The sequence below is a fragment of the Narcine bancroftii genome, chromosome 4, assembly GCF_036971445.1.
Source record: "Narcine bancroftii isolate sNarBan1 chromosome 4, sNarBan1.hap1, whole genome shotgun sequence".
NCBI lineage: Eukaryota > Metazoa > Chordata > Chondrichthyes > Torpediniformes > Narcinidae > Narcine > Narcine bancroftii.
This window is the reverse complement of record NC_091472.1, coordinates 302,611,861-302,639,622: the sequence shown is the minus strand read 5'-3', so window position 1 is coordinate 302,639,622 and position 27,762 is coordinate 302,611,861. Positions and strand designations below refer to the sequence as shown.

Here is a 27,762-nt window from a genome sequence, read left to right as displayed (position 1 = left end):
CAAGGGTCTTTGGTGACATACAGAATCTCCTCAAGCATCTAGATCTATAGAACACTATAGCACAAAAAACAGGCCATTTGGCCTTTCTAGTCAGTACCACTAGTTTCACTGACCTGCACCACTTCATAATCCTCCAGACCTCTCCCATCCATGTATCTATCCAATTTATTCTTAAAACTTAAGAGTGAGCACACATTTACCATTTCAAATAGCAGCTCTTACCCAACTCCCACCACTCTCTGAGTGAAGAAGTTCCTCATAATGTTCCCCCTAAAACTTTCCCCTTTCACCCTAAAGTCATGTGCTCTTGTTTTTATCTCTCCTGATCTAAGTGGAAAGAGCCTACTCTCAGATTTACTCTGTCTATACCCCTCATAATTTTGTAAGCCTTTATCAAATCTCCCTTTATTTTTCTACACTCCAAAGAATAAAGTCTTAACCTGTTTAATCTTTCCCTGTAACTCAACTCCTGAAGGCCCAGAAACATCCTAGTCTTTCAATCTTATTGATATCCTTCCAGTAATTAGGCAACCAGGACTGCACACAATATTCCAAATTTGGCCTCACCAATATCTTAACACCATAACATCCCAACTCCTATACTCAATACTTTAATTTATGAAGGCCAAAAGCTTTCTTTACAATCCTGTCTACCTATGATGCCAGTTTCATGGAATTATGTATCTGTATTCCCAGGTCCCTTTGTTCCTCCACACTCCTCAGTGTCCTACCATTTACTATGTATGTCCTACCTTGGTTTGTCCTTCCACCTCACATTTGTTGCATTAAATTCCATCTGCTATTTTCTGGCCCATTTTTCCAGTTGGTCCAGATCCCTCTGCAAGCTTTGAACACCTTCCTCACTGTCCACAAGGTCTCCAATCTTAGTGTCATCAGCAAACTTGCTGATCCAATTTCCCACATTATCATCCAGATCATTAATATAGACAACAAACAACAATGGTCCCAACACAGATCCCTGAGGCACACCACTAATCACAAGCCTCCAGTCTGAGAAGCAATCGTTCACTACCACTCTCTGTCTTCTCCCATTCAGCCAATTTTGAATCCAGTTTGCAACTTCTCCATCAATACCGAGAGTTTGAACCTTCTGAACTAACCTCCCATGAGGGACCTTATCAAAGGCCTTACTGAAGTCCATGTAGGCAACATCCACTTTCTTGGTAACCTTCTCAAAAAACTCTAAGATTCATTAGCTCGACCTACCACCCACAAAGCCATGTTGACTATCCTTAATCAGCTCTTGGGTGTCCAAATACTTGTATATCTGATCTCTCAGGCTCACAAGCCTATAATTTCCTGGATTACTTCTGAAACCTTTTTAAAACAACAGAACAACATGAGCTATCCTCCAATTCTCCAGCACTTCACTCATGGCTAAGGTCATTTTAAATATTTCTGCCAGGACCCCAACAATTTCTACAATCAAGGTCTGAGGGAATATCATGTCAGGTCCCATGGATTTATTTACTGTGAGGCAGCAAGCACCTCCTTCTCTTTAATCTTTATATAGTCCATGCCACTACTGCTTGTTTCCCTTCCTTCCTCATACACCATGCCAGTTTCCTAAGTAAATACTGATGCAAAAAACTATTTAAGTTCTCCTCCACACATAGACAGCTCCACACATAGACAACCAATCTGATCTTCTGGGGGACCAATTTTGTCCCTTACTCTTAACATACTTGTAGAAACCCTTTGGGTTTACCTTCACATTATTTGCCAAAGCAACTTCATGTCTTCTTTTTGCCTTCCTAATTTCCCTCAAGTATTTTCTTACATTTTCTATACTCAACAAGTCCCTCATTTACTACTTGTTGCCTATACTTACTATACACCTCTCTCTTCCACTTAACCAGATTTCTACTTTTCCTTGAAAACCAAGGTTCCCTATACCTGTTAAGTTTTCCTTTAATCCTGACAGGAACATGCAAAATCTGAATTCTCAAAATTTCGCATTTGAAGGCTTTCCACTTACTGAATACATTCTTGCCAGAAAACAAATTATTCCAATCTGCTCTTCCTAGATCCTTTCTCACTTCCACAAAATTGGCCTTTCTTCATTTAGAATCTCAACTTGAGGACCAGACCTATCCTTCTCCATAATTGACATGAAATCACTGGACCCAAAATGTTCGCCTGCACACACTTCTGTCACTTGGTCTGTCCGGTTCCCTAATAGGAGATCAAGTATTGCATCCTCTCTCATTGGTACCTCTACATATTGATTAGAAAACTTTCCTGAACACATTTGACCAACTCCAAGCCAATCCAGCCCTTTTATGGTATGCGAGTCCCAGTCCATATGTGGAAAGTTATAATCTCCGACTATCACAACTTTCTGTTTCTTACATCGGTCTGCAATCTCTCTACAGATTTGCACCTCCAATTCTCTCTGACTATTGGGCAGTCTATAATACCATCCTATCAGTCTGGTCACACCTTTCCTGTTCCTCAGCTCCACCCATATGGCCTCAGTAGATGAGCCCTCTGCACTGTCCTATGCACAGCTGTGATATTTTCCCTGACTAGCAATGCCACACCTCTCCTTTATCACATCTGAAATAACAGAACCCCAGAACATTGAGCTGTCTGGTTCTCCCCCCCCCCCCACCCCTCAGAGCAGTACTTGCAAACCTACCCGCAAGGATGTTAGTCCCCCTCCAGTTCAGATGCAAAAGGTCCTGTCAGAAGAGGTTTCCCATCTTCCCTGGAACAGAGCCCAATTGTCCAGAAATATGAAGCCCTCCCTCCTGCACCATCTCCTTAGCCTTAACTTCCTATTTCTAGCCTCACTAGTACATGGCTTGGATAGGTCTCCTGAGATCGCAACCCTGGAGGTCCTGTCCTTCAACTTTGCACCAAACTCCTTAAACTCTCTTTGCAGGACCTCCTCATCCTTCTTACCCACATCATTGGTCCCTACATGATCACAACACCTGGCTGCTCTCCCTCCCTCCTGAGAATACCAAGAACTCAATCCGAGATATCACAGACCCTGGCATCAGGGATGCAACAGATCATCTGAGATTCTCAATCTCTCCAAAAGAACCTCTTATCTGTCCCCCTAATTATTGAATCACTACTGCTCTCCTCTTTTCCCTCCTTCTTTTCTGAGCTGAGGGTCCAGTCTTGGTACCAGAGAAGTGACCACTACAACTTGTCCCTGGTAGGTTGTCCCCACCAACAGTACCAAAAATGGTTTATTTATTGTTGACTGCCTCACAAAATATAGCCGTTCAAATAACAAATAATATATAACATATACAGCAATTAAACATGAACATGAATGTTTATTTTATACATATAGAAAAAAAAGAAAAGAATGGAACACCCCCCCCCTTCAGCCAACTCTCTTAAGGAGAGCCATAAAAAAAATTTAAAAAAAAGAATTGAATATACATATTAAAATCTAATCAATATAAATTGAAATGTAAATATTCTGAGTATAACAGCCACTTATTAATTAAAAAATTATAATTATCATGCGAAACATACATAATTTTTTCCATAAACAATATTTCATCTCGTTATGCCATCTATTAATATCAATCATATTTATATCTTTCCACGTACTAGCAATACATTTTTTCACTATGGATAAAACTAAATATACAAAAGCAAGCTGGAATTTATCTAATCCCAAGCCTTTCAGAGGTTGCAAATTACCCAATAAAAATACTGTTGGATCTAAAGCTATTTTAATCTTATACAGATATTCTAAAAACAATTGAATTTTCTTCCAAAAAGATTGTATATGTATACATAACCAAACAGCATGAAAAAAAGTTCCAACCATATCACCACATCTAAAACACAAATCTGATTCATTAAAGCCATATTTTTTTAATTTTCAGGTGTCAAATATAATTGATGTAAAAAATTGTAATTAATCACTGCATAATGTGCATTTATCAATCTAGTTACACTATCATAACAATCCTCTTCAGAAAAAAATAAAACCACTATCCACTTCCCATTTAATTCTAGATCTATCCCAACCCTTTTTATTCATACCATCCTGTAATATTTGATACATAAATGAAACATAACCCTTCTCTGGTACCTTCATAAGAAAAGTCTCAAATTTAGTCATTTTAGGTAAAATCATATCTCTACCAAACATACATTTTACCCAAGATCGAATTTAATAATAAAGAAATAAAGAATTATTATCAATACCAAAATCTTCCCTCATCTGATTAAGACAAAAACTTACCCTCTTTAAAACAATCTCCCAAATTTTTCACACCTTTAAATCTCCAAAGCAATAAACTTTGATTATGTATTGAAAAAGAAATAAGTTGATTATTATACAATGGAGTCAAAGCCAATAATTTACTCCTAGAGCCTATCATTTTATTTTTCTTTATCTTTATCCATAACTTCATTAAAATTTTAGTATAGGCACATTATATTGTTGTAACAAATTTATATTCCACCTAAACAAAAATTGATGTATTTCAAATTGAGAAATACTTGCCATCTCAATTTTAGCCCAACTAGGAGGCCGTACCAAATCCATCAATGAACTAATAAATTTAAGTTGGGCTGCCTCATAATAATTTTGACAATGTGGTAAACGTAGTCCCCCTAACTCATATTTCCAAATTAATTTATTCAAAGCTACTCTCGAAAATGTACCCCTCCATAAAAACTCCCTAACCATTTTATCAAGTAAATACGGAATAGATTGAAACAAATATTGTATACGCAGAAAGATATTCATCTTAATTGTATTTATCCTTCCCATTAAATTAATAGGTAAATCTTTCCATTTAATCAAATCAGTTTTAATTTTTTTCATTTACGGAGCATAATTTAATTTATATAAAGATTGATAATTAACATTCAAAATTATACCCAGATATTTAATTTGATCAGTCCACTTCAAATTAATAATATTCTTATAAACTGAATAATCTCCTTCACTTACCGGTAATATTTCACTTTTTTTCCCAATTAACTTTATATCCAGAAAGACATCCATATTGTATTAAACATTCCTTCAAATGCAAAAGTGACTGAACTGGGTTTATTATATACACCAATACATCATCAGCAAATAAATTAATTTTATACTCCTCATCTAAAACTTTCATACCTTGTATCACTAACACAAATAAAGCTGGTGATAAAGGACAACCTTGACGAGTTGATCGAGTTAACTTAAAAGATTCCGAAATCAAACCATTCGTCAATACTCGAGCTACCGGTTTACTATATAGAGCCCTAATCCAACCAGTAAAAGAAGGACCAAACTTAAACTTCTCCAAAACTTTAAACAAAAAATTCCATTCAACTCTATCAAATGCTTTTTCTGCATCTAAGGATATCACCATCAGATGATCTAAAGATTGTCAAAATCTATTAATCAAACTAATCATGCGCAAAGTGTTATCTGAAGCATATCTATTCTTTATAAAACCTGTTTGATCAATATGAATCAACTTTGGTAAAAATTTAGCCAATCTATTTGCTAATATTTTAGCTATTATTTTATAATCTACAATTAACAATGAAATTGGTCTATATGAAGATACTTTCAAAGGATCTCTATCTTTTTTAGGAATTACTGTAATTAACCATATAACCATATAACCACTTACAGCACAGAACAGGCCAGTTCGGCCCTACTAGTCCATGCCATAACAAATCCCCATCCTCCTATTAAAGCACTAGAACAAGACTCAGGTAATTCATAATGTTCTCCAACTTTATGTAATACATCCCCAAACACTGTAGATAAATCATCATAAAAATTTTTATAAAATTCAACCGAAAATCCATCATCACCAGGCGATTTATAGTTTGGCATTTCCAGCATAGCCATTTTAATTTATGAATCAGTAAATGGTTCTTCGAACTCCTGTATATCTCCATCCTCTAATATCGGTAAATTCAACTGTGATTAAAAAAAGATCAATCGATCCAGTTTCCTGCTTTTCCTTCAGATGTATATAACTTTTTATAAAATGAATAAAACTCATCATTAATCTCATGAGGTTTATAAGTAATAAGAGAATTCCGTCTAACAGCATTAATAGTTCTCAATATCTGTCCTTTCTTTAATTGCCACGTCAATACCTTATGTATTTTCTCTCCCCATTCGTAATACCATTGTTTAGTCCAATTAATCACACATTCATATTAATAAGATTGTAAAGTATTATATTTCAATTTCAGCCTAGATAATTCTATTTTCTGATCTTAACCATATATACCATATAACCACTTACAGCACAGAACAGGCCAGTTCGGCCCTACTAGTCCATGCCGTAACAAATCCCCACCCTCCTAGTCCCACTGACCAGAACCCGGTCCATACCCCTCTAGTCCCCTCCTATCTATGTAACGATCCAGTCTTTCTTTAAATGTAACCAATGATCCCGCCTCGACCACGTCTGCCGGAAGCTCATTCCACATCCCCACCACCCTTTGCATAAAGAAATTTCCCCTCATGTTCCCCTTATAATTTTCCCCCTTCAATCTTAAACCATGTCCTCTAGTTTGAATCTCCCCCTTTCTTAATTGAAAAAGCCTATCCACATTTACTCTGTCTGTCCCTTTTAAAATCTTAAACACCTCGATCAAGTCCCCTCTCAATCTTCTATGCTCCAGAGAAAAAAGCCCCAGTCTGCACAACCTTTCCCTGTAACTCAGACCCTGAAATCCTGTCAACATTCTCGTGAACCTTCTCTGCACTCTCTCTATTTTGTTTATATCTTTCCTATAATTTGGTGACCAAAACTGTACACAGTACTCCAAATCTGGCCTCACCAATGCCTTGTACAATTTCATCATAACCTCCCTACTCTTGAATTCAATACTCCGATTTATGAAGGCCAACATTCCAAATGCCTTCTTCACCACACCATCTACCTGAGTATCAACCTTGAGGGTACTATTTACCATAACTCCTAAATCCCTTTGTTGCTCTGCACTCCTCAATTGTCTACCATTCAATGTATATGACCTATTTAAATTTGCCTTTCCAAAATGTAGCACCTCACATTTATCTGTATTAAATTCCATCAGCCATTTCTCAGCCCACACCTCCAGCCTTCCTAAATCACCTTTTAATCTATGGTAATCTTCCTCACTGTCCACAACACCACCAATCTTTGTGTCATCCGCAAACTTGCGGATCTCTGTAGCATCTTTCTGAAATTCCTTTTCTAACTCATTGATCTGTTTATCTAATTCAAGACTCTGATTTAATCGATTCTTTTTTTATTTTAGAAGTATAACTAATTATTTGTCCTCTCAAATAGGCTTTCATAGCATCCCATAATACAAACTTACTTTGAACAGAATTAGCATTTTCTTTTAAAAAAATTAATTTTTTAAAAAATCAATAAATTCCATATTTTTAACAACATTGTATTAAATCTCCAACAATAAGCTATTTGAATTTTCTCAGAAGTCTCATATGTAAAATATAAATGAGAATGATCTGAAATCACCCTACTTTTATATTCCGCTTGTTGTGTTTTCCCTTGTAAATGTGTAAAAAGAAGTCAATCCTTGAAAACTATTCATGTCTAGATGAATAAAAGGAAAAATCTTTCTCTGTTGGATTAAGACATCTCCAAATATCTACTAAATTAAGATCTTTCATCAACGCTTGGACCTGAATTGCCATCTTGGATTTTTTAACTTTCTTCAGAGATTTATCTAATAAAGGATCCAAAACACAATTAAAATCACCACCAACTAAACATAAAAATGCATCCAAAATAAATACTTCATCATCTGCATTTGGAGCATAAATATTAAGTAAAGTCCAACATTCACTAAAAATCTTACAATTCAATTTAAGAATACATCCTGCCTTTTCCTCCATTGATTGTAATTCAAAAGATAAATTTTTATGTATCAAAATTGCTACACCTTTAGCTCTAGAATTAAATGAAGAAGAATATACATGCCCAACCCAGTAACCTCTTTAATTTCACACTTTCCTTCACATTCAAATGTGTTTCTTGTAAAAAGGCAATAGCAATTTTCATTTGCTTACGTTTAATCATACTATTTAATCCTCGAACATTAAAAGTAGCAAACCTCAACTTTAACATATCTACTATTATTACTAAATACCAATAATATCTTTATATAAAAACTCAAATCAATCTATATAGGCCCTCCAATAAAAAAATCACAAATTAAAAACCAGAAAAACTAAAAAAATAATTTAAAAAGAAAATCCACCCCCCCAAAAAAAAACTACCAAAAGGTAGTAATCCCCTAAACAAAAATTGGGTGTGGGTCACCCACCATTGGCTGATGACTAGTAAAGAACTTAGTGCAAATCTCTCCCTCCCCAGCTAAACAATCAATAACATCAAAATATCATAATAACAAAAAAAAAGAATAAGAAAATTCTTCTTTTCATCCAAAAGATTCCAATCTCGGAGATTCCCTTTCAGAAGGAGGTAGACTCTTTCCATTCCCGTTTTTCCCATTTCTGCCATTTCTTCCATTTCCAGAGCAACCAGATTTTTCTTTAGGAGATAATGGTGGACTACGTCTTTGTCTTCTTATATCTGGCAATGAATCATCAAAAATCATTGCTTCATGATCAGTTTCAAAAAACTGAAATGATAGTCTCCATAAAACACCTTCAACACTGCAGGGTAACGAAAAGTAGACTTATAACCTTTACACCACAAAACTTCTTTAACTGGATTGAATCGATGTCAACGTTGAATGACATCTTGACTCAGATCAGGATAAAAAAATACTCTGCTTTTCTGAATCAATAATGGGGTTTGTCGTTGTCTCGCATTTTGTACTGAAAGTCGAAGTATTGCTTCTCTATCCAAATAACTCAAACATCGAATTATTGCCGGTCTTGGTGGTTGACCAGCTGAGGGTGTTCTTCTTAAAGCTCTTTCCAGTGCCAATCCCCCAGAGAACAATTCTTGCCCTAATATTTGCAGGATCCAGTCTTTAAAGAAACGAAGAGGATCTTGTCCTTCTATACCTTCTGGCAAATCAATAATTTTCACATTATTCCTTCTGCTTTGATTCTCCAAATAATCTATTTTTCTTTCTAGCTCCTTCTCACGTTCTCCTAATTCTATGACTGATTTTTCTACCTTCAACACTTTTTCTGTGTTAGAAGTTACTTGTTGTTTACAGTCCAAAAAAGCAGTCTGAAATTTTTTAAATTCTTCATAAGATGCATCCACATGTGTCTTAACCATATTTAATTCTGAACTTATACCAGCATTCATATGAACCATTTCATTCATTTGAGATGTCAACAAAGGTTTTATAACAGCTTGGATAATTACATTCAATTGCTTACACTGTAAGTCAGTAAAGCTCAGCTCTGCTCTCTCTGACATAGTGGCAGAACAAGGTAACTGCAGCTCCTGCTGCAACTCAACAGAAGGCATTTTAAAAGTTTTACTGCGAGTCTGGACTCCCAGCGACGGCACCCCGACTTCCTCAGGGGGTCGCCGCTGGTCTCCCCCCGTATTTCGTTGTTTTTTCATCAATTCACGAAGAAAAATGATTTCTTTATATTGAAATGCTACCTGATGCATTTCCAACAATGGAGTCATCTTCCTGCGTGCTCCCTCCATTGAAATCAAAAGGCTTTCCAAATCGGGGTCCACTTCTTGGGAACACGCACCTTCTTCCAGAAAACGGGTAATTCCAGCGCCATCCTTCATTTGGTGAGCAATAGATTTTTTTTTCGGCCCTCACAGGCGATCTTTGGAATTTAGACAATGAAGAGATTGAGCCTGGGACTGTATCAAGTCATCTAGGCCCCAAATCTTCAGCACTTCGAACATGTATCTTCTTTTGAACTTGAGGTTTAGTCTTTTTACCATTAGTGGCCATAATAATTCCTTAATACTTTAAACTAAAATTTAAAAAGTTTAAACTTGAAAACAAAGGGTTAAAAAATGGGTATTTAAAAGTCTGGTCAGAGAGGTCGAGATTGCACGTCTAGACTCTACGCCATCTTGCCAAGCCCCCCGTGAGCCTTCTTCATGATTGCCTCAACATGGAGGCTCCCTCCAGGGCAGATGCTCAATTTATTAGAGCATTGGAATTGAATCAAGACCTCATTCAAAACTAAACTCTTAATCTGAATCTGATGGGTAGTGATCCCAATCCTCCTACAAATCTTTCATTATCTAGAGCAGGCCTCTGAAGGCACCAGGAAAATACCACCAACAACTGCTTGTGGAAAAATTCTCCAATTGACTGAAACCCACTATTCTCTCACCGGCTAACGTCCCCAACATCAAGGTCCTAATTATGCTCAGTTAGCTTGGTTGGACAGGCCATGCTGTTAATGCTCCCATCACTCGTTGGAAACTGGTTCGCTCAAACATCATTCTGATCTATCGTAGGATAGGGGAAAAAAATTCAAGAGTGTGCTCAAAGCCTCTTTGGAAAACAAATGCAACATCCCCTGTAACCTTTGGGGATCTCTGGCTGCTCAAAGTGAAAAAGAAGCATTCAGGATAACATACAGAACCTCAAATCCATTGCATTGGGAACACTTGCAAGTTTGTGCAAGGAGTCTTCCAGTTTGCGAAGTGCCAGCCTACCCAGTCAGTCATCTCCTGCCCTACCTTTGCAACAAGCTGCACATTGGCCACCTCATTCATCTCAGAATCCACAGATTGGAGTGGAGTGATACTGTGGGATTGACTAAAATGAAGATACTAATCTTTTGTTTAATGTTATAAATTTGTCATACCATTTTAAATGAATGTCCATTTAACAAAACAGGAACTGAATTTTCATGTTTTAAATGTTGCATGTCAATTAACTTATTTTTCTGCGTGGTGTTAAGCTACTCTAAGCATAAAAGTGATTCAGCACACAAATGTCATAATTGATGGTGCAATAAATCTGAAGCTGCTGGACTACCATTCCTATTACTTATAAAGCTACTGCTGAGATGAAAAGGTTATGTTGCTACTCAATTTATTAGAAACAGCACTGGAGAAATCTTTCTTATGTTAGTCTGACCTCACCAAGCAACAGAATCATTTCAAAATTGAACTGAAGTTACTTGAGGATGAACTATTGACACGGCTTTTAGCTGCAGACTGGATTTTTCTGGGATAAGTTACTGGTAGAAAATCATAAAACCACAAAGCACACCACAACTGAAATAGAAAGGAAGGTATGGACAACCAAATGAATGCAATACTCAAGAGCTTACTTATTGCTAAATGTTTTACTTATTGCTAAATGTTTGTCCCAAATTTAGTTACAGATCCCCTGCTTAATTGTTACTTAGTAGTGGAAGGTGTCTAATCCATGCATCATTTTTATAAAATGATGAAGGAATCGTACAGCTTTTGTTTAAAAATATGACTTCAATGTAGACAAACAGTGAAAACTAGCTTTCTGCCAAGTTTCATGCCAAATCTCACCATTCAGAAATTTAACCATGTGATTCTCAGCAATGTTTCTAATACATATTTTCTCCTTCCATCTCTGTAACAACACCTGTTTTCATGCTACCTCTGCTTATTTGCAATTCATGACTTTGTCACTTCCATTATCTTAGAAAACATTCTATTTGGTTTCCATAAGTTTTGGCTCATCTTAAACTGTGCTAGTGTAATCCTGCGATGAAGAACAGTTTTCCAGTGCAGCGAATTTTAAATTCCAATCCACACTCTTAAACTCCATCACATTCTTAGTTCTCTCTCTGCAACTTGACCAATCCATCATCTTCCTTTGAACTTTCTGACTTTGAATTGTGTGACATCCCTTTGTCTCGAACGCTGTGAATGTAACTGTCTTGATCCATTTCTTACATGTTACCTGCTAATCTCTCTATCCCTCAGTGAATTTTTCCCTGAATCTTTCTCAATTGGCCAAATATTTTTGTCAACCTTCCCAATATTTTGTTCAACAGTCTTTTCTTTTGCTTTATTAGGAATCTAAAATGTACGTTGTAAAAAAAAGCAAAATAATTAGATATGAAATGCCATAAAACCACATCGAAGTAACATTTTGATAAATTACTATTGATTCATTTTAATTCAAAATAATTTTAGTGAAAACTATATGGAAATGTCTAAAATTACCAGGGAGTCATGTCTTAATTATATTTTCATTTTGCTTTCACAGATCAGAAAGATACCAGACTCAACTCTTTTCTGCACTGAATTGCCACCAAAACTGGCTGCAACAACCTTAGTTTTTAAATAGTAAAATTGACCAAAATCTCTGTTGAAAATATCCTTTGGATTTGGGTGAATTTATGCCAAGGGCAGAATCTGAGGTGGTTGCGATATGTCGCTTGAGGGTTTGCTGTCAAGCATTACTTGAGAAAACTGGTCTTTTGAGCAAGGTTCTAGAATTGAAGGGAACACACCTAATCATTTCTGAAAAGACAGCAAGTTTGAAAATGGTCTTAGAACGCATTTTATGGCACACCTTAATTGTTACCTCTTTTGTGTAGGTGCTTGAAGCTGAATTTAATAATGTAAAGATTAACAAAGCTCATGAACACTGTCATCCTGCTGCTGTCAGAGCTTCACTACCCCCTATCATCATGAGGGATCTTAAAATGATTGATCGTATGTACAGTTCTCATTCAAGGTTAATATTTATCTTAACACACTATTTATACACAATTTTTCCATAATAACAATTTAATGATCTTTTAGGCATTCACTGCTGTGTTTCACAAAGATGAACATTCTGATGTGTGTGTGAAGGGTGATGAATTGATGCAATGACATATTCAACCTTCATCTACATTTGCTGCAGATTATGTGAAGATAAACTTACTTTTGAAGCTCGTTTAAAATGTTTAACTGAACATTGCTGATATTTTAATTTTTTTATTAAAATGTTAAGAAGCACTTCATGAATAACTGAAATTTGTAGTTTTGATATTTAGGCATACAGGTCTAATATAAATGGACTTACCTTGATAAAGGGCTCAAGCCCAAAATGTTGGTGATATATTCGTATCTTTGCTGCATAAGTACACTGTTTGACCTGCTGAGTTTCTCCAGACTTGTGTTTTTATTTTATAGATATATTAAAGGTAGGAAAGTAATATTTCCACTGAATGCCAGGATTTGTGGTCAGGTTATATATTTAATAGGAGTCATGTCAAAATAGTAACATTAATGTCCAATTTTCCTTGTACAGGTCTTTTTTTGAAAAAGGAAATAGATGCCCATGAACTTGACTTCTTGCTCAGATTTAATATGCCATAATTACAACAGCCCTGTGGACTTCCTGTCAAATGCAGCATGGAGTGCAATAAAGGTACATACTTTTATCTGGGAGTCTTATTTATTTGTAAAAGGATGGTGGAAGTAAATGACATAAATATTTTGAAGCAAGTTGATCACCAGCAGCTCATGCATTTATTTGTTCTTTAGATCTTGCGTATTTTTGTCAAAATATAATTAGAAATTCAAGAACCCATAACTCAGTCGGACTTGGCAATAAAATTATTGTTATTGAAGATAATGGAGTTGGTCTTGGTATGGTTTTGCTCATTATCAAGGTAGAACACAGGAACAAAGAGGACCATTTTCATGTAACTCTGTCCTGAACACATTGATTCTATAAATATGCCTAATCATTTAAGTTAGATAATATTTTAGGCACCCAAAGCATCTTATTAAACCTTGAATATGTTAAACCGGGGCTATGTGTTTGCTTTACAATACATTTCACAAACTGGGTTTCCTTGAGCAGAGTGGGTACTTGGGCCTGGCTGTTCGGCAAGTCAAAAAGATACATTGAATGGATGAGAATTGAGGATCCTCTCAAGGTGTGATTAAGTACTGATAGGTTAATGCAGTTTGTACAGGGTCACCGTGGATTCTCCTATTTTGGTTATGACACACCCAAAAAATGACCATAAAGAATTTCTAAATCACAGTTTCTACTGGCAAGTAATGAGCCAAATTGGGAAATCCAAATAAATTCTGAATGGGGGAAAAAGTCTCTTACCTTCTAAAAGATTACAGCTGGCAAGTATTTGTATTCAAAAAATGAAAGGATCAACCTTCTACTAACACTGCATCTGAGTTGAGATGCGCAGATTGAATATGGAGCACCAAGATTATTTTCCGGATTAGACCCACGTTGTCTCTAAGTGTGCTTTCCATCTGAGAGTACAGGAAAGAACAATTAATACTGATCAATCTTTGATAACATCAAATCTTTATTACCTTCAGTACACAAAGCAGAAAGTGGTGTAAGTTTCTAAAAAAAATCACATTGTTCATGTATGCAAGCTTCTAATAAAAGGCCATTGAACTAAAATGATAACTATCTTCTCACTACCTGAATGCTGAAAATTACTGGCACTTTCTATTTTATTTCCGTATTGGACCCGATTTTTTTTTAAACTGTTAATAAGTTAGAAATGTAATCTCCATTTTTTTAAAATCCAAAGACAATGAGGTTCATGGATAGGGATATTGAAGATTTGGCTAAATGTTGGGGGAAAATTGTTTGAATCTGAATACCCAGAAAAGATAGGAAAGATATAAACAAAATAGAGAGAGTGCAGAGAAGGTTCACGAGAATGTTGACAGGATTTCAGGGTCTGAGTTACAGGGAAAGGTTGTGCAGACTAGGGCTTTTTTCTCTGGAGCGTAGAAGATTGAGAGGGGACTTGATCGAGGTGTTTAAGATTTTAAAAGGGACAGAGTAAACGTGGATAGGCTTTTTCAATTAAGAGTGGGGGAGATTCAAACTAGAGGACATGGTTTAAGATTGAAGGGGGAAATTATAAGGGGAACATGAGGGGAAATTTCTTTACGCAAAGTGTGGTGGGGATGTGGAATGTGCTTCCAACAGACGTGGTCGAGGCGGGAACATTGGTTACATTTAAGGAAAGACTGGATCGTTACATGGATAGGAGGGGACTAGAGGGGTATGGACCGGGTGCTGGTCAGTGGGACTAGGAGGGTGGGGATTTGCTACGGCATGGACTAGTAGGGCCGAACTGGCCTGTTCTGTGCTGTAAGTGGTTATATGGTTATATGGTTATAGAAACTAAGTTTTCTCAAGAATGGAAAAACAGTAGCCCCTCTTGAGATGCTTATCATATGCATCCAGATTACTCCACATATACAATAAGATTAACCTGATCAATTGTGCAGTAAATGATAATTATATATTTTTCCCTACCTTGAAAACCTCGATACCTTGAAATATTTCAGAGCTAATAAAGTATTTGTTGAAGTAGGACACTAAGATTGGTAAGGTGCAAGGATATCAAGCTATTTGTTTTACCAGTCCAAGAATGCCTTGCATTTGTAGTTCATTAGCTTTTTGATCTCCTTGTCATTCTCATCAAATCAGTCCCCTTTCCTCTTGGTTGAGAAGCTGTGTGCCTCTTTACTGGTGCAAATTATGGTAGACCTCAGAGCAACCATAGAACGCTACTGCACAGAAACAGGCCCTTCGGCCCTTCTACTCTGTGCCAAACTATATGTGCTGTAGAAACTCCTGGAGTCTAGAAAAATGTTGGGGAAAAATTGTTTGAATCTGAATACCCAGAAAAGATAGGAAAGATATAAACAAAATAGAGAGAGTGAGGTGTATTCTGAGCAGAAATGTTTCAGTGGGATTTGTGAGACATCATCTTACTGCCATGAGGGCAATGATGCCTGACATATCTCATTCAAGATGGCATGTCAATATCAAAGCTTCTGAGCCCCTGAACCATGATAGCAGAGTAGTATTCATAACCTGTTGCTGTTAGAATTGCTTATAAAGGCCCTGACATGATACATATCTGGCCCATGTTTCTGACCTCTGGCTATGGCATAGTCACCTCAAGGTCAAGTTTCAGCATAACACATCAACTAAACTTCAAGTGGTGCATGGAGGGAGCACAAGATGTTCATTGACTGTGTGGTAGCCATGATGTGTGTGTGGGAACTTAAGTGCTATAAATTCCACCTATGGTCCAAATACTCAATTTCCCATCTGAATGAGAGTGAAGAAGGGGGGTGGGGAGCTCATCAATGACAAAGCTTAGTCAATGTCACTTGTTTAAACACTTCAAACACCCCCTTAACCATAATTCTGTTCTTGATGTAACTGCCATGAACTCCAATCCAAGTGAACCTATTCAGGACAGCCTGGTTGAGACAAATTTATATCTCAAAAGCTTCACGAACCAAAGATAAGCACACAACACTCATGGAAGAGAGGGTAACTACAATGGAGAAGCAATACCTTAATGTGCAGAGAGAATCAATCTCATTACGTGACGTGAATGACCAAATGGAAAATGAGTTGGCAAATAAGGATGCCTTCCTACTCCAGCTAAAAGACAAAAAATAGACAAGTACAGGAATGTTTGGAACTTGCTGAACAGAAACTGCAATAAAAAATGAAGATGGCAGAAATATTACCAGAAGTAAAAGCTGAACCTGCCCAGTGAATTGCTGCTCTGACAAAGCATGGCAGCTTAGAAGAACATTTGAGACATTTAGAGACTCAGCTTGAAGAAAAGAATCAGGAACTGTAAAGGGCCCAACAGAGAGAGAAAATGAATGAAGAACACAGTAAGTGACTGTCAGACACAGTGGAACTGGCAGCTATGAGGGCCAATGCAGCAGCTGTGGCAGGGACGGCACCAAGGAGGGGGGCATCCGTGGGCATTGACACCCCCCTCAAATGATGTGCTGTGCCCCTCCAATATAGCCGCGGACATCCCTGGCCATCAGACCCGTCCCACTCCCTCCTGCATCAGTAGTGTCTAGGTTGACGCACGCTAGTGATTCTCCATCCACCCCCGGCTGTGTCACTAGCATGTGTCAAGCTTGACACAATAAAAAGAGCACCTTCTAGTCCCACGTTGGATAAATGGCCTCAACAACAGGTAGGCTCCTGCTAGCACTCCCTCACCCTGTTGACAGGTCGGATCCTGTCAGCACCCCCCTTCCTGCTGTCGACAGGTCAGATCCTGTCAGCGCCCCCCACAGTCGACAGGTCGGATCTTGTCAGAACCCTCCCGTCACTCCCCCACCTCCACCCCCGACAGATCAGTCCCTGCCCTCCTCTAACTCACTAATACTCTCCTCTAACTTACATTCTGGTGCCGACCCTGAGCTGTGGCCAAGATTGTGAAGTCTGGAATGAGGCTCACAAAGTTGTATAATGGATATGTGGAAGCCCAAGATCAATTACTATTGGCAAAACAGGAAAATAGGAGAGTGAATAAATATTTGGATGAAATTGTGAAAGAAGTGGAGATGAAAGCTCTGCTTCTGAAATGACAGCATGAAACATATGAACATGTGCAAAATTCTGTAGCAAATCTCTCAGCTAAATTAGAAGGAAATTTGCTGTTTATAAAAATGCACTGATGAGGCGAATAAGCATGCTTCAGTACTCAACAGGGTGAATCAGAGATACAAAATGCAAGTGTTAGATCTTTCACAGCAGAATAGGGTGCTTTTGATGGAACTAGAAATCATATTTTACCTGAAGATGTAGTTAGTTCTACTGACATAAGCACTTCCTCTCAAATGATTTCTCAGCATCTTGGTGACCTGTCATAATGTTGAGAATCTGCAACTACAAAATCAACAGCTACTGGTGACTGTTTGTGAACTTGCTGATAAACAGAAACCTCTTCACGGATTTCTGAACTTCAGCTGAATCATACAGATGCCCTGAATGAACCTGAACAACTTCATGAGGCCAGATGCAACTGAGTGGAAAGAGGCTGACCATGAAAAGTAGTACTTTTGTTATGTAGACATAGTATTGTGTTTGTGTTTTTGTTTATTTTTTAAAAGGGGAAGATGTGTTATGATGTGTCTAAATAAGAACAACATTTCCCAGCATGCAATGTGCATGATTGGCCAGAAACCAGAAATGACACATGTCGGCGGTTGATGCTGGAAGTCAGTTGAAGCAGCTCCAAGTGGGTGAAGTGTTAAACCCATGTAAATTTCTTCTTCTTGAAAGAAAAAGCATAACAATAAGCAATGCTATTTTAGGATTTATCCTGAAAGATTTGAGACTCCTAACATTTGCAACAAACTTATGATGCATGTTTTTACAGAAAAATTGTGAAAGAGATGCTTGGAACAAAATACCATATAACTATATAACCACTTACAGCACAGAACAGGCCAGTTCGGCCCTACTAGTCCATGCTGTAACAAATCCCCACCCTCCTAGTCCCACTGACCAGCACCTGGTCCATACCCTTCCAGTCCTCTCCTATCCATGTAACTATCCAGTCTTTCCTTAAATGTAACCAATGATCCCGCCTCGACCACATCTGTTGGAAGCACATTCCACATCCCCACCACACTTTGCGTAAAGAAATTTCCCCTCATGTTCCCCTTATAATTTCCCCCTTCAATCTTAAACCATGTCCTCTAGTTTGAATCTCCCCCACTCTTAATTGAAAAAGCCTATCCACGTTTACTCTGTCTGTCCCTTTTAAAATCTTAAACACCTCTATCAAGTCCCCTCTCAATCTTCTACGCTCCAGAGAAAAAAGCCCTAGTCTGCACAACCTTTCCCTGTAACTCAAACCTTGAAATCCTGTCAACATTCTCATGAACCTTCTCTGCACTCTCTCTATTTTGTTTATATCTTTCCTATAATTTGGTGACCAAAACTGTACACAGTACTCCAAATTTGGCTGTACAATTTCATCATAACCTCCCTACTCTTGAATTCAATACTCCGATTTATGAAGGCCAACATTCCAAATGCCTTCTTCACCACACCACCTACCTGAGTATCAGCCTTGAGGGTACTATTTACCACAACTCCTAAATCCCTTTGTTGCTCTGCACATCTCAATAACCTACCATTTAATGCATATGACCTATTTAGATTTGCCTTTCCAAAATGTAACACCTCACACTTATCTGTATTAAATTCCATCAGCCATTTCTCAGCCCACACCTCCAGCCTTCCTAAATCACCTTTTAATCTATGGTAATCTTCCTCACTGTCCACAACACCACCAATCTTTGTATCATCTGCAAACATGCTTATCCAATTCTCCACTCCTACTTCCAGATCGTCAATATAGATAACAAACAATAGTGGACCGAGGACCGATCCCTGAGGAACTCCACTAGTCTCCGGCCTCCAATTGGACAAACAATTTTCTACCACTACTCTCTGACACCTCCCATCCAACCATTGCTGAATCCATTTCACTACCTCCTCATTTATACCTAATGCCTCCACCTTTTTTCCTAACCTCCTGTGGGGAACTTTGAGAGTTGCCAGACAGAATTGATTAAATCATTCAAGGAACTGGTGCTGCATCTCCAATTTTCTACTTTCTCTCTCTTGGAGCTGATCCACTGAAAGAATAGTATTCTACTAGAACAGGATAAAATCACTTAATGGAACGCTGAGCTTATACATTCAGTGAATCACTTTGCTTGGAAGACTCAAGTCCCAAAGATGTGTGATTGTGATTCTAATGATGTTAGAGACAGCATTTAAAAGTAAACAAAAAGTTAGGTCAATTTTTTAATACCTTTTTCTTTCATATGGCCTTCCAAATTCATTTTAATTAATTGTGCATTTCCATTTAAAATGATGATGCTTATTTTGTCCTGACAGCAGTAGGTGATTAAAAAATAACTTGGATACACAATTTTCCAAATTGCCAATATATATCATTAACGGTTATGGATCCAGCACCAATCCTGTGGCATCCTGCTTACCATTGATTGCCAACCAGGAAACACCCATTTATCCTCACTCTTTGCATTCAATTGGTTAACCAATCATGTGAGTGGGAAGAAAAAGGTTGAAAATTACTGCTTTAATCATCCCTAATTGACTCGTTATGTGCTTGGTTTCATAACTCCAGAGGAAATGGGCCAATGACAATTTTTCTCAAGCAAAATATTTCAGTAACAGTTGAGTCTAGAGCGGTGATTCTCAACCTTCCCTTCCCACCCACATATCACCTTAAGCAATCCTTTACTAATCACAGAGCACCAATTGCATAGGGATTACTTAAAGTGGGATGTGAGTGGAAAGAGAAAGGTTGAGAAGCACTGGTAGGGAGGTTTGAGATAAACCTGTTAGAACACTCTCATAAGAAGCTTTCTTGCTGCGCCAGATTTTTCGTGACATATAAAGTTATCATTGCTCCAACTCTTCTCAATGTGCCTTGTTATAATTAACCTACTGCCGCAGAGGAGCTGATACGCTAATGAAAAATTTTTCAACCTAGAACCAAAATTACCACATCTTTGTGTCAAGCTGCAGAATGCTGTCAATGTGCAAAGACCAAGCACCAGGTCATCTCTGTTGTTTTTACATAAATAATGCCTACACTCAACATCCACAGGTCAAAGATCCTTACCAACTTATCCCTGTTGCACCATATTGTGCTCCAACAATGCAGATTCAAGCGAGAGCCTGGAAAATATGGAACAGTTCTCATAGCTCAAGAACTACATTTCATTGACGGTGAAATGTACCAAATGCTTCAGTGTATCAAAGGAAAAAGTTATTTGGTAATCAAGTTCTGAGGCCTGGACTATTCGCAGCAGGCATCTTATGGTACTGAGGAAGGACAACCAAAGCTACCTCTGAGAAACCCTTCAAATCCACAACATTTCACTTTCAGGTAAATATCAGGATATTATTCGTTCATAAAAATGAGGTATAAAATTAAATAGATGTGTGTAACAATCTTCAATGACAAAAATTTGTTCAAATTGCCTGAAGAATATTCACAATGGCTAAATGGCTCAGCTTTTCACGACAACTGTGCAGTAAAGGATACTATCCAGACAGTGATGCTTTCAATAGCACTGAGTCTCCTGAAAAGCAGATTATTCCACAAGGAATCCTTGAGGACTCAATCAAATTACCAAATGAACCAGCAACTGGTATGCTAGCTAATCTTGGTGTGGCTTTGGATAATGGTGATCAGGTATGGCTAATATCATTTCTATATTTTGACAGACTGATTTGCAGTTTAAATATTCTGAGTATTAACTGGAATGGTGAATAGGGAACAGTGATGCATTTCACAAAATTGTGTTAACATTCTTGGCTCAGAATTTTAAGTGCAAGAAATTCAGTTTCGCTTGGAGGAGAAAGTTGTATTTGTTTTTTATATTTGGATTTATCTTTAAAGTGAGGTCCTTAATTATTATGTCGTGGAGAGGAAGCACAGAAACAGGCCCTTCTACCCACCGAGCCATTCAAATCATCTATTGTTGCATGAATCCTCTTCTAACCTATCCTTCACACATTCCTACCCATTAAACTACACATCAGGAACAATTTACAGTGGCCTATTTCCTTGCCAAAATGCAGAATTTAGGATGTGGGAGAAAACAGGAGCACGTAGAGGAAACCCATATGATCACAGATGGAATATGCATATTCCATACTGGAGGTCAGGATTGAACCCAATCCCTGAATCTGTGAGATTGCCAGCTGCAACATGGGATTATCCATTTGCTCCTTTCAACTTGTGTACATTTGCAGTTCTATAGATATTTAATGATGATTAATATCATTTTGTATTGGATACCGCCTTGTAAACCTGTATCAAGATTGAGGTGGGGGGGGGGGGTATTTGCCAAGATGATGCAAATAAAAGCTCTCACAACTGGAGGGAAAACACATGCTTTTATTAGCTTATAACAAAGGGTAGGTCTTACAATGGTATTCAGTAGGGCTCTGGGTTTAGGCGGGAAACATGGGTAGATGGAGGAGCCAGATATCAGCCCAACCCATCTCCTGTGAATCTCAGTTCACTACATTCACCCTTTCCTGCAGAATTAGGGTCTGTGGATGAAGGCAGAGAACACAGATTCAGCAAGAAAAAAAAAATCAAAATATATACATTTATTTACTGATTTAAACGATCCTGGGGTGTGGAAATTCTGGAGGAGTGCCTTAGCACCAGTGGACCTTGGGTCTCCTGGTCCCCTCATAGCAGAGGTAGGGTCTCCAGTTCTATGATGGAGGGGGATGATCCTTTCTCCTGAACTGAATCTCCTGAGGCCCTGATTGGAGATGGTGAAAAACAGTCCTGGAACTCGTGGGTCACCTGAGGCAATGAACTCTCTGTTCTGGCAGGTGCCAGGTCCCTGATAGAGATGGTGTCTTCCCTGCCATCTGGGTACTCCATGTAGGCATACGTGGAATTGTCATGGAGTAGTCTCACCCTCTCCACCAGGGTGTCAGTCTTGCTTCTCCTCATGTGCTTTCTTAGAAGGATCGGACCTGATGTGGTGAACCAGGTTGGGAGTGTGGTACCCGATGACTATCTTCTTTCAAAATTGAATAAAAGCTCGTGAAAAGTTGCATTGGTTGTTGAACAGAGTAGTGACCAAATAGAATGGAGTACCATGTATAGGACATCCTGCTAACGTAAGACTGGGAGGCCTCTTGACTTGAGGGCCAATTTGACAACTTTCCAGACTGTGGTGTTTTCTTTTTCAACCTACGTGTTCCCCCAGGGGATGTAGCTAGTAGTCCTACTGGATGCAATGCTAGCAGGTACTGACATAGCTTCTCATTCATAAATGATGATCCCTGGTCATTGTGGATATAGCTGGGATACCCAAACAGGGCGAAAATACAATCTAGGGCCTTGATAACCGAAGAGGTGGAAGTGTCTGGACATGGAATAGTGAATGGGAAGTGGGAGTACTCATCAGTGATGGAGAGAAAAAATGTATTCCTGTTCATGGAGGGGAGAGGTCCTTTAAAATCGACGCTGAGGCATTTGAAGGGCCAGGATGACTTAATCAGATGTGCCTTAGTGGGGCGGTAGAAGTGCAGTTTTCACTCCACGCAGACCTGCAGGACGTCATTTCCCTGATACCTTCCATGGAGTAGGGCAGATTGTGTGCCTTGACAAAGTGAGCCATGCGGGTAACCCCTGGATGGCAGAGCTCATTATGCAGAGACCACAGTTGGCCGGTGTGTGCAGAGGCACAGCTTCCTTTGGATAAGGCATCTGGAGAGTCATTAAGGGCTCCTGGCCAATAGGCAATGTCATAATTATAGGTGGAACGTTTGATCCTCCACCTAGCAATTCTATCATTTTTAATTTTGCCTCTCTTGACGTTATTGAACATAAATGTGACAGGGCGCTGGTCAGTGAAGAGCATAAATTTTCTACCAGCCAGATAGTGCCTGATGGCCTCTACAATGGCTTGAGTCTCTTTAACCATATAACCATATAACCATTTACGGAGCGGAAACAAGCCATGTTGGCCTTTCGTTTCTCCACAGAGGGATTCTGAAGCTTGTAGCCTTGCAGGGTCCAAGAGAAAAATGCAAACGGCCTGCTCGTCTGATTAAGGGTAGCGGCCAGATCCACGTCCAAAGCATCACTTTCCACTTGGACAGAATGGTGGATGAGTTGGGTTGAAGGCTACCTTCCCCTACCTTGATAATGTCACCATCTGTGGCCATACCTTGGAAGACCATGATGCCAACCTCCAGAGCTTTCTCCATGTGGTGAAAGCCCTGAACCTCACTTATAATTCTAGCAACTGTGTGTTCAGGCTAAACATCCGGCTATCTTCGGCTACGTGATGGAGAATGACATCATTGGCCCCGATACTGATAGGATGCGCCCCCCGTTAGAGCTCCCCGTTCCCAGGACCACGAAGGCTTTGAGAAGATGCTTGGCGTTTTTCTCATCTTACGCCCAGTGGATCCCTCAATATGTTGATAAGGTTCGTCCTCTTTTAAAAGCCACTAATTTCCCCCTCTCGGCTGAAATCCAAATGGCTTTTAACTACCTCTAAAATCACATTGCGAAAGCCGCCATGCACGCGGTGGATGAGAATGTACCATTCCAAGTGGAAAGCCACACTTCAGACGTAGTCCTGGCCACTACCCTCAACTAGGCGGGAAGGCCGGTTGCATTCTCTTTTTGGACATTGCAAAGCCGTGAACTCCGGAACCCCTCTGTGGAAAAGGAGGCTCAAGCCATTGTAGAAGCCGTGAGGCACTGGAGACACTACCTGGCTGGGAGGAAATTTATGCTCCTCACTGACCAACACTCTGTCGCATTCATGTTTAATAAAGTCAAGAGGGGAACAATCAAAAATGACAAAATTGCTAGGTGGAGGATCAAGCTCTCAACCTACAATTATGACATTGCCTACCAGCCAGGAGCCCTTAATGACCCTCCAGATACCTTATCCAGTGGAAGCTGTGCCTCTGCACACACTGGCCAACTGCAGTCTCTGCATAATGAGCTCTTCCATCCAGGGGTTACCCGCATAGCTCATTTTGTCAAGGTGCGCAATCTGCCCTACTCCATGGAAGACGTCAAGTAAATGACCAGGTCTGCGCGGAGTGCAAGCTGCACTTCTACCCCCCACAAAGGCGCACTTAATCAAGCCATCCAGGCCCTTGGAACGGCTCAGTGTCGATTTTAAGGGACCTCTCCCCTCCATGAACGGGAACACCTTTTTCCACTCTATCATTGATGAGCACTCCCATTTCCCATTCGCCATTCCATGTCCAGACACATCCACTTCGTCAGTCATAAAGGCCCTAGACTCCATTTTTACCCTGTTCGGGTATCCCAGCTATATTCATGGCAAATGGGGCTAATCCTTTATGAGTGATGAGCTACATCAGTACCTGCTGGTGAGGGGCATCGCATCCAGCAGGACTATGAGCAACATCCCTGGGGCAGCAGGCAGGTTGAAAAGGAGAATGTCATGGTCTGGAAGACTATCAAACTAGCCCTGAAGTCAAAAGGCCTTCCAGACGTACACTGGAAAGAAGTCCTCCTTATGGTGCTCCATTCCATCTGGTCACTACTATCTACCATGACCAACGCTACTCCCCACAAGCTCCTATTCAATTTTGAAAGAAGGGCGACATCGGGAACCACACTCCCAACCTGACACAACTCCTAGTCCAGTCCTTCTCAGGAAGCACGTGAGGAGAATCAAGACCGACCCCTGGTGGAAAGGGTGAAACTGCTCCATACCAATCCCACGTACATCTATGTGGAGTACCCGGATGGCAGAGAGGACACAGTCTCCATCAAGGACTTGCACCTGTCAGAACAGGGGGTCCATTGCCTCAAGTGCCCTGTGAGTCACAGAATTCAATCCCACCACCCCCAGTCAGGGCCTCAGGGAATCCAGTTCAGGAGGAAATTGCATCCCTCTCCACCATAGAGCCGGAAACCCTGCCCACCACTCCTCCCCCACAAGGGGACCAGGAGATTCAAGGAGCCTAAGGCCCTCCCATGCTTAGGAATTCCACCATGATCTCCAGACCCCCAGACTGCTTAAATTTGTAAATAATTGTTTTTTTTTAAATTTCTGAATCAATGTTCTCTGTCTTCATCCACAAATCCTAAATTCTGCAGGAAGGGGTGGATGCAGTGAACTGAGATTCACTGGTGGTGTGGTATTCTGATGGCTGGCTCTCCTCACAGCTCTGCCCCAATCTACCCAAATATAACATTGGTTTCCTGCCTAAACTCTGAGCCCCTCTGAAGACCCTACCCTCAGTTATAAGCTAATAAAAACGCATGTTCGCCCTGTAGTTGTGAGAGCTTTTATTCACTGCAAGCGGGAAACCTGGGTTATATATGGGTAGATGGGGGCAGAGCCAGCCATCAGCACTGAATCTCAGTTCACTGCACTCGGTGCTTTCTAACAATTAGCAAAGAGGGGGGAGAAAAAAAATCAAGGTCAGCCTTTGGCATTGTTTGCTTCCTTTTTGTTGACTCACAGTGACTGGTACAAGCCTGTCTTTGCAATTGGAAATCAGCTGGGACCTCTGGATTCATGAATGAAGAGAGAAATTTCAATCTCAAAAGAAGTGTAGATTAAGATTTATTTATTATTGTCACGAGCACTGAAATACAGTGAAAAACTTTCAAAGTGCCATTTCAAAGGCCAGCAGAGAGTTACTCTGGCACCATTTTGCAAAAGAAAGGAGAAAACAGATGTATAAAAGAAAGTCCCTTCAGAAGCAGTGAGCCGTCAAGGATCACACCATCTCCTCTGATGTGACCACCTTCCTGCTCTCCTTGGCACCTCCTTGAGATTTTTGTTTGCACAAAAGGCATCTTGCAAAATCCCTTACTGTATTTTCTCTTGATCTATTTCTGTTTGCAGATGTTTTGCAAAACGATAATGTCAGGCCCAATAGTCCAGCTCCAGAATTAAGCATAAAAGAAGCTGGTCCAAACTTTGGATCACCCTGTCACATGGACATGCAGCTCTTTTCATTCATTGGCAAAACACCGGTTAAAAAAAAAGTACTAAAAAATAGAGATCTCTGAGAACTCCCAGTATATAAAAAGTTGATACAAAAAAAAAACAATCCGCTGGAGGAAGTCAGCAGATTGAGGAGTGTCAGTGGGAAACGTTTGAGAATGGAATCCATCATCAGGATTGGAAACCACAGAGAGGGAGGGACTCATGATCTCCCATCTAAGAGAGGAGGAAAACTTCAAAGTCAGAATCCCTTAGACATCCAGTCTTCGTGAACGGTTCCCAAGCCTAATCGTCAACTATTCTTTTACTTCCGCTGATGCTGCTAATGGAGTTCCCACTCCAGATGATCCTTTGCTTCAGATTTCAGAATCTTCAATATCTTCAGCCGACGTAAAAAGTTTGCATACTCTTCTGGTTATCAGCAATATAGAACAAGATACCAAAAATTCCATACATGCCCAGCCGTTGGGAAAATCTTTAGAAATTAATCTGGCAAACTAACTTGGCTATACTGAGCCAAAGTAATAACAAATGGTCTGAAAATTATTCGATGCGCTTTGTCTGAACACAACTTCAGTCGACAGGTTATTCCGGATCAGTGTTCACGTGAACTGGCAAGAAGTCCTCCTTATGGTGCTCCATTCCATCTGGTCACTACTATCTACCACGACCAACGTTACTCCCCACAAGCTCCTATTCAATTCTGAAAGAAGGGCGGCCTCGGGAACCACACTCCCAACTTGACACATCTCCTGGTCCAGACCTTCTCAGGAAGCACGTGAGGAGAATCAAGGCCAGTGGTGTTTCACTGGCCTCCATCCATGTCTGTGAGGTTGGACGAGGTCAATGTGGAGCCAGGTTGGAATCGAAAGTATTCTTTGTAATACAGGAGACGTGACCATTTCAACAGCCATTTGGAAACGAACACTCGGCTATTTTAGAGATGCCACGAAATGCCAACTGGACAGATTCTATTTATAATGTGTGTGGGAAATCGCCTTTCGAAACTACGTGTTGAACTAACTTTTTCAGTCACGAAAACGCAATTTAAAATTGGCCACATCGTGAATTAAATATCATGGCAGCACAATGAAAGGCTTAACCTAGATCTCGCGCTCTGGGCCGCTCCCTCCCCCTCTTCGCTCGCGTGCGCCCCCACCCCGCGCCTCCCGCCCTCCCGCCTCCCGCCCTCCCGCCTCCCGCCGCCCCGCCCCGCGCCTCCCGCCGCCCCGCCCCGCGCCTCCCGCCCTCCCGCCTCCCGCCGCCCCGCCCCGCGCCTCCCGCCCCTCCTTCACTCCCCGCTTTTCCTGTCTCGTTCTCCTCTGTCGAGCTCTCTCTCTCTCTCTCCCCCGCTCCAGTCCCGAGTTTAAACTTCCTTTGACCGATTTTGAAAGTCCCGTTGAATGTTTGCTGAGTAATAAACCTCGTAAAATTGTGGTGTCACGATTTCTTCCTCCTTCTCATTCTGTCACTAACTATAAAAACACTCAGAATATTGTTTAAGGTTCTAACTGTCTTTTTAAAAGAATGT

The 27,762-nt window shown here is 39.8% G+C and overlaps 1 long non-coding RNA gene across 1 annotated transcript in view; it reads left to right on the top strand.

The window, feature by feature from the left end:
- The window catches only part of LOC138760179 (uncharacterized), a 30,538-nt gene extending 17,232 nt beyond the window's left edge, over positions 1 to 13,306 (top strand). The window contains exons 4-5 of the long non-coding RNA XR_011355488.1: positions 12,473 to 12,612; positions 13,174 to 13,306. This is a non-coding gene — a long non-coding RNA (uncharacterized lncRNA). The remainder of the gene's footprint in view (positions 1 to 12,472; positions 12,613 to 13,173) is intronic.
- The last annotated feature ends 14,456 nt before the right edge of the window (positions 13,307 to 27,762 follow it).